This window comes from Macaca thibetana, chromosome X (assembly GCF_024542745.1).
Source record: "Macaca thibetana thibetana isolate TM-01 chromosome X, ASM2454274v1, whole genome shotgun sequence".
Taxonomy (NCBI): domain Eukaryota; kingdom Metazoa; phylum Chordata; class Mammalia; order Primates; family Cercopithecidae; genus Macaca; species Macaca thibetana.
In genome coordinates, this window is record NC_065598.1 from 68,030,504 (window position 1) to 68,036,503 (window position 6,000).

Genomic DNA, 6,000 nt, shown 5'->3' on the forward strand with positions numbered 1-6,000 from the left:
GTGGCACAGGCTCCTCACCCTCCCCCATTACACTCTACGGGGACGCTGTGTAAGGTCAGAGGGGCTGGGAGCGAGAGTGTCCTTCAAAGAGGAACTACTTTGGCCTTGTCTGTATTGTTTTATTCAGAGACTGCATTCATGTATTAGCTGTGTGATTAAACAGTCATCAAAAAGGAGAATAAGGCCGGGCACGGTGGCTCACATCTGTAATCCCAGAACTTTGGGAATCTGAGGTGGGCAGATCACAAGGTCAGAAGTTCAAGACCAGCCTGGTCAATATGGTGAAACCCTGTCTCTACTAAAAATACAAAAATTAGTCAGGCTTGTGGCAGGCGCCTGTAATCCCAGCTACTCAGGAGGCTGAGGCAGGAGAATCACTTTGACCTGGGAGGCAGAGGTTGCAGTGAGCTGAGATCACGCCACTGCACTCCAGCCTGGGCAACAGAGCAAGACTCTGTCTCAAAAAAAAAAAAAAAAGGAGAATAAGCTGGGCATTGTGGCTCACGCCTGTAATCCCAATGCTTTGGGATGCCAAGGTCAGCAGATGGCTTGAGCACAGGAGTTTGAGACCAGCCTGGGCAACACAGTGAAACCCCGTCTCTACAAAAAAAAAAATACAAAGATTAGCTGGGCATGGTGGTGCACACCTGTGGTCCCAGCTGCTCGGGAGGCTGAGGTGGGAGGATCACCTGAGCCTGGGAAGTTGGGGCTGCAGTGAGCCGAGATCACACAACTGCACTCCAGCCTGGGTGACAGAGCAAGACCCTGTCTCAAAATAATAATAATAATAAAAGAATAAAATTAAGCTAAAAGATTGGGACAATTGGTAAAATTTGAATATGGCCTGGAGATTAGACAAAAACCTTATATTCCTGTTATTTTGCTAATTTGGATAATGTAAGAGAATGTCCTTGTTTGTAGGAAATACACATTGAGGTATTTAGAAGTTAAGGGTCATGATGTCTGCAATTTACTTTTGTGTGACTTGGAAACCAAATATGCAGAGCAAGAGAGAATGCACAAAGGATAAAGCAAATGGGGTGACATGCTAACAACTGGTGATACGGAGGAAGTACATAAAGGAAATCTTTGTACTATTCTTGCAACTTGTTTGTATTAGGTTGGTGCAAAAGTAATTGCAGTTTTTGCAATTAAAAGTATTGCAAAAACCACATTTAATTGCAAAGACTGCAATTACTTTTGCACCAACCTATAAGTTTTATGTTACATCAAAATAAAAGGCCGGGCACGGTGGCTCACGCCTGTAATCCAGCACTTTGGGAGGCCGAGGCGGGCGGATCACAAGGTCAGGAGTTTGAGACCAGCTTGGCCAACATAGTGAAAGCCCGTCTCTACTAAAAACACAAAAATTAGCCGGGCATGGTGGCACGCGCCTGTAGTCCCAGCTACTTGGGAGGCTGAGGTGGGAGAACCATTTGAACCCGGGAGGCGGCGGTTGCAGTGAGCCGAGATTGCACCATTGCACGGGTGACAGAGTAAGACTCCGTCTCAAAAAAAAAAAAAAAAAAAAAAAAAAAGTACCAAAAGAATCTCAGGCAGGATGGGTTTGATATCGGATGCTATTATTCCCTGAATCAGCTTAGAGGCCGTTTGAGAAGAAGGTGGGGTCAAGCCTGCCTGGGAACACATCTTTTCTGGCAGTGGCCTCTGGCCTCATCCCAGTCCCAGGAAAGCACCACTCCCTCATTCACTTGGTTCCCACCTTTCCTGCTTGTGGCCTCACTTTGTGCTTCTAGAGTCCTGGACTTCTTCCCTTTTCCCACTGTCTGGCTACCTCCAACCTCTCAACCAAGTTCCTCTTGACTTCCCCTGCAGCCTTTTGAACCAGGGAGGGAAGGCTGCCTGCCCTCCAGCTGCAAGGCATCAGCAGCCCGCTTCTCCAAGCCACTCAGGGCCCCTCAAGGAATACAGGCCATGCCAGAGGCTCCCGGGGTGACCCTATCCTTGGCTCAGACTGGCTGAATAGAAGGGATTTGGGTTGTGTTATTCAGAAAGTGTCATCAGCTGAGAGCCTGAAGTTCTTTTTCCCAGACTGAAGAGGGCCTGCACAGCTGGCTAGGGCCCCTTCCTGAGGAGCAGGTAGTCTGGACTGGGCATGGCCTGGGGCTCTTGGCTGCTGCTGGGCTTCCAGGAACAGGGAAAGGCACACCCTGGAAACCATGGTGCCCAACCCAGACACTTCACTGAGCAAAGCTGCCGAGTAACGTTCTTCCCGGGGTCCATACCTTCTGAGACACCCAATAATGCTTGAAGCTGCCCTCCCAGGACCTGCACGAGGCCTCTTAATTGCGGGCCTGACTCTGGGCTGAACTTTACCTGCTTGGACTCTCAGGCCTTCTGGAAAATTCCTCAACAAGCCAAAACTCGTTTTCTACAATCCCAAGAGGGTGTGGTGTTGGCCTTGGGGACTTTGTCCGCATGCCCTGTGCCGAGGTGCCGCGGCCCAGGCCCTGCCTCCTCTTAGAGTGGAGCCCATATTTCTCCAACTAGGCAGTCAGCCATCTGTACAGGCATAGGCATCAGTGGCAGTCTGGCCAGATCCTGGCTAGTCCCACGCAAGGCAGGGCAGCAGAGTGGGTAAGCACATGGACCCTGGAGCAAGCTGTCTGGATTGGGTTCCTGGTCCTGGCTCTGCCATTTACTGGCTGTGTGACCTCGGACAGGTTATTTCACCTCTCTGCCTTCTGGACTAAGAGTCAGTCTAGGGCTGGGTGTAGTGGCTCATGCCTGGGTGCTCCCAGTACTTTGGGAGGCTGAGGCGGGTGGATCATTTGAGGTCAGGAGTTTGAGATGAGCTTGACCAACATGTTGAAACCCCGTCTCTACTAAAAATACAAAAAATTGGTCGGGCGCGGTGGCTCAAGCCTGTAATCCCAGCATTTTGGGAGGCCGAGACGGGCGGATCACGAGGTCAGGAGATTGAGACCATCCTGGCTAACCCGGTGAAACCCCGTCTCTACTAAAAAAAATGCAAAAAACTAGCCGGGCGAGGTGGCGGGCACCTGTAGTCCCAGCTACTCGGGAGGCTGAGGCAGGAGAATGGCGTAAACCAGGGAGGCGGAGCTTGCAGTGAGCTGAGATCCAGCCACTGCACTCCAGCCTGGGCGAAAGAGCGAGACTGTCTCAAAAAAAAAAAAAAAAAAAAAAAAAAAAATTAGCCAGGCGTGATGGTGGGCACCTGTAATCCCAGCTACTGGGGAGGCTGAGGCAGGAGAATTGCTTGAAGCAGGAGGTGGAGGTTGCACTCCAGCCTGGATGACAGAGCCAGACTGTCTCAAAAAAAAAAAAAAAAAAAAAAAAAAAAAGAAGAAGCTTGAGGAGACACCAAATTAAAAACATGCTCTCGCTTGTGGCACCCACGAATTCCTCACTCACAAAATCCCAGACTAACTGCTGACTAAGCCAAAACATCTGAAGATGGGTGGACAGATGGATGGCCACAACAATAATATTGACCAGGAATGCTCCCCAAGTGCCAGGTGGTGCTTAAAGTACTTTTACAGCCAGGCGTGGTAGCTCACGCCTGTAATCCCAGCACTTTGGGAGGCCAATGGGAGCGGATCACAAGGTCAGGAGATCGAGACCATCCTGGCTAACACGGTGAAACCCTGTCTCTATTAAAAATACAAAAAAAATTAGCCGGGCGTGGTGGTGGATGCCTGTAGTCCCAGCTACTCGGGAGGCTGAGGCAGGAGAATGGCGTGAACCCAGGAGGCAGAGCTTGCAGTGAGCCGAGATCGCACCACTGCACTCCAGCCTGGGCGATAAGAGCGAGACTCCATCTCAAAAAAAAAAAAAAAAAAAAAAAAAAAAAAGTACTTTTACATATATGTATTCTCGTGAAAACTCTTTGAAACAGGTTCTATTTTTATTTCTCTTTTAAGGATGATAAAACAGACTCAAAGAGGCTAAGTCACTTGCCCAAGATCAAACAGCTAGTAAGTGACAAAGCCTGGCTTTCAAACCAAGCCGTCTGGCTTCAAAGTCCACACTCCTAACCAGCCCACCCTTCTGTCTCTGGAAACACGTTTTATTTTGTGAATACCCTTCCTGCCTCCAACTGGATTTGAAAAGACCATGATATGAATTAAGGGGCTGAGGACACCCAGTCCGGGACCTGGTGATGGGCTCTGGAGTGGAGCACTGAGACAGCGCAGGGGCTGGGGTGAGAACCACGGCAGGGCGTCTTCCTGGAGCCAGGGAGTGTGGGAGTGCCTCAGACACTCTGCAGTTACTGAGGACAGCAGGTCTAGGGGTCAGAAACTAGAGGTGGTTACCAAGGAAACTAACAGTGCAGTAAAGCTCTGTCTAGTTCTAAAAAAAAAAAAAAAAAAAAAAAAAAGCAAACGATATTTTTGAAAAGTTAAGGCTGGGTGTGGTGGCTCACGGCTGTAATCCCAGCACTTTGGGAGGGCAAGGCGGGTGGATCACCTGAGGTTGGGAGTTCGAGATCAGTCTGACCAACATGGAGAAACCCCATCTGTACTAAAAATACACAATTAGCCAGGCATGGTGGCACGCGCCTGCAATCCCAGCTACTCAGGAGGCTGAGGCAGGAGAATTGCTTGAACCCAGGAGGTGGAGGTTGCAGTGAGCCAAGATCATGCCATTGCACTCCAGCCTGGGCAGCAAGAGTAAAACTCCGTCTCAAAATAAATAGGTAAATAAATAAAAATAAAAAGTCAATTTTTTTTCAAGGATGGCTTAGGACAAACCCTCCTTGAGACTCAGACGAACTTTTAGCATATTTGCTAGTGAGTAGTGGTCTTTCACATAACTGGAAAGTATTTAGCCATTACCATAGCTTATAAAATAGCTAGAGAAGCGCTTTCATCTGAAGAGGCACAGGGTAATGGGATGGTCGAAGAGGATGGCTGTGGTGCCGGCAGGGAAGGTGAGTCTGGAAGAGGGGAGATGGTATGGGGGCAGGTAGGTTCAGGGAGACCCGTTAGAGGGCAGGAGGGTGTTAGTTGAAGTGGAAGTAGCAGGGTGGCCGAGAGCGGAGAGAGGAGGCGATAAAGAGCCGAATCCACAGGATTGACTGGCCATCCCCAGGCCAGTCTGCCTCTAGCGGGGCTCCATCCATGTTCACTGTGAGGATGGCACTCACCGTGACCCATTGGCTTGCCCTCTGGCCGTCATGCCAGGTCAGAGAAACCATGCACAAAAGGAATCTGTTCACGTTCACTGAACCTCAACTTATTTAAGAAGGAACCTTCACCTTCTCACAAAAGACTACCTCCTGTCACTGCTATCACTATCCCCAAACACGAATGGTCTGCAGGACACGCTTTGGCAAACACCAGCCCAGAGAATGGAGGCTGTTCTCCTGGCCTGGCCATTAAGGCCTTCCATGATCTGGCCCCAGCCTCCAGGCCAGCCCGATTCTCCACTCTGTCTTGTGCATTCTATATTCCAGCCGGACTGGGCCTCATGCTGTTGTAGACCTGCTCCAAGCTTCCACTGCTTGGCTGGTCTGTCTGCCGGAGTCCCACCCACCATCCAGGACTCAGAGATACAGCTCAGAGCCACAAAGGCATAAAAAGTATCTTTAACTGGACTCTGTGGCTCTGCCTGAGGGCCCCAGGTGACGGTGCAGGACACAAAGGAAAGATGAGGAGACCCAGGGGAGGAAGCAGGAAGTTTCGGTACCCTATGACTGCCTTCCAAATATAGAACTAAGTTGAAGCGATTCTGCAGGGCAAGTCTCTGACTAGAAGTGTCCTTTGCCATCTGATCCCCTGCCTCCAGATTTCTTACCCTCAGAATCATTAGTCAATGATTTCCCAAACTCCACTGGGAATCAGTGAACAACTGTAGTAGAAAGGACAAGGCAGGCTCTAGTGAATTCCAATGGGAGTTCAATTGGGTACAGGAACCGTGTAGCATGGTAGTAGTAAATGGGCTTTTTTTGGTGTCAGACCCGCCTAGGTCTCAATCCCAATCCCATATCGACCAATTCATAGCTGTGTGATTTGG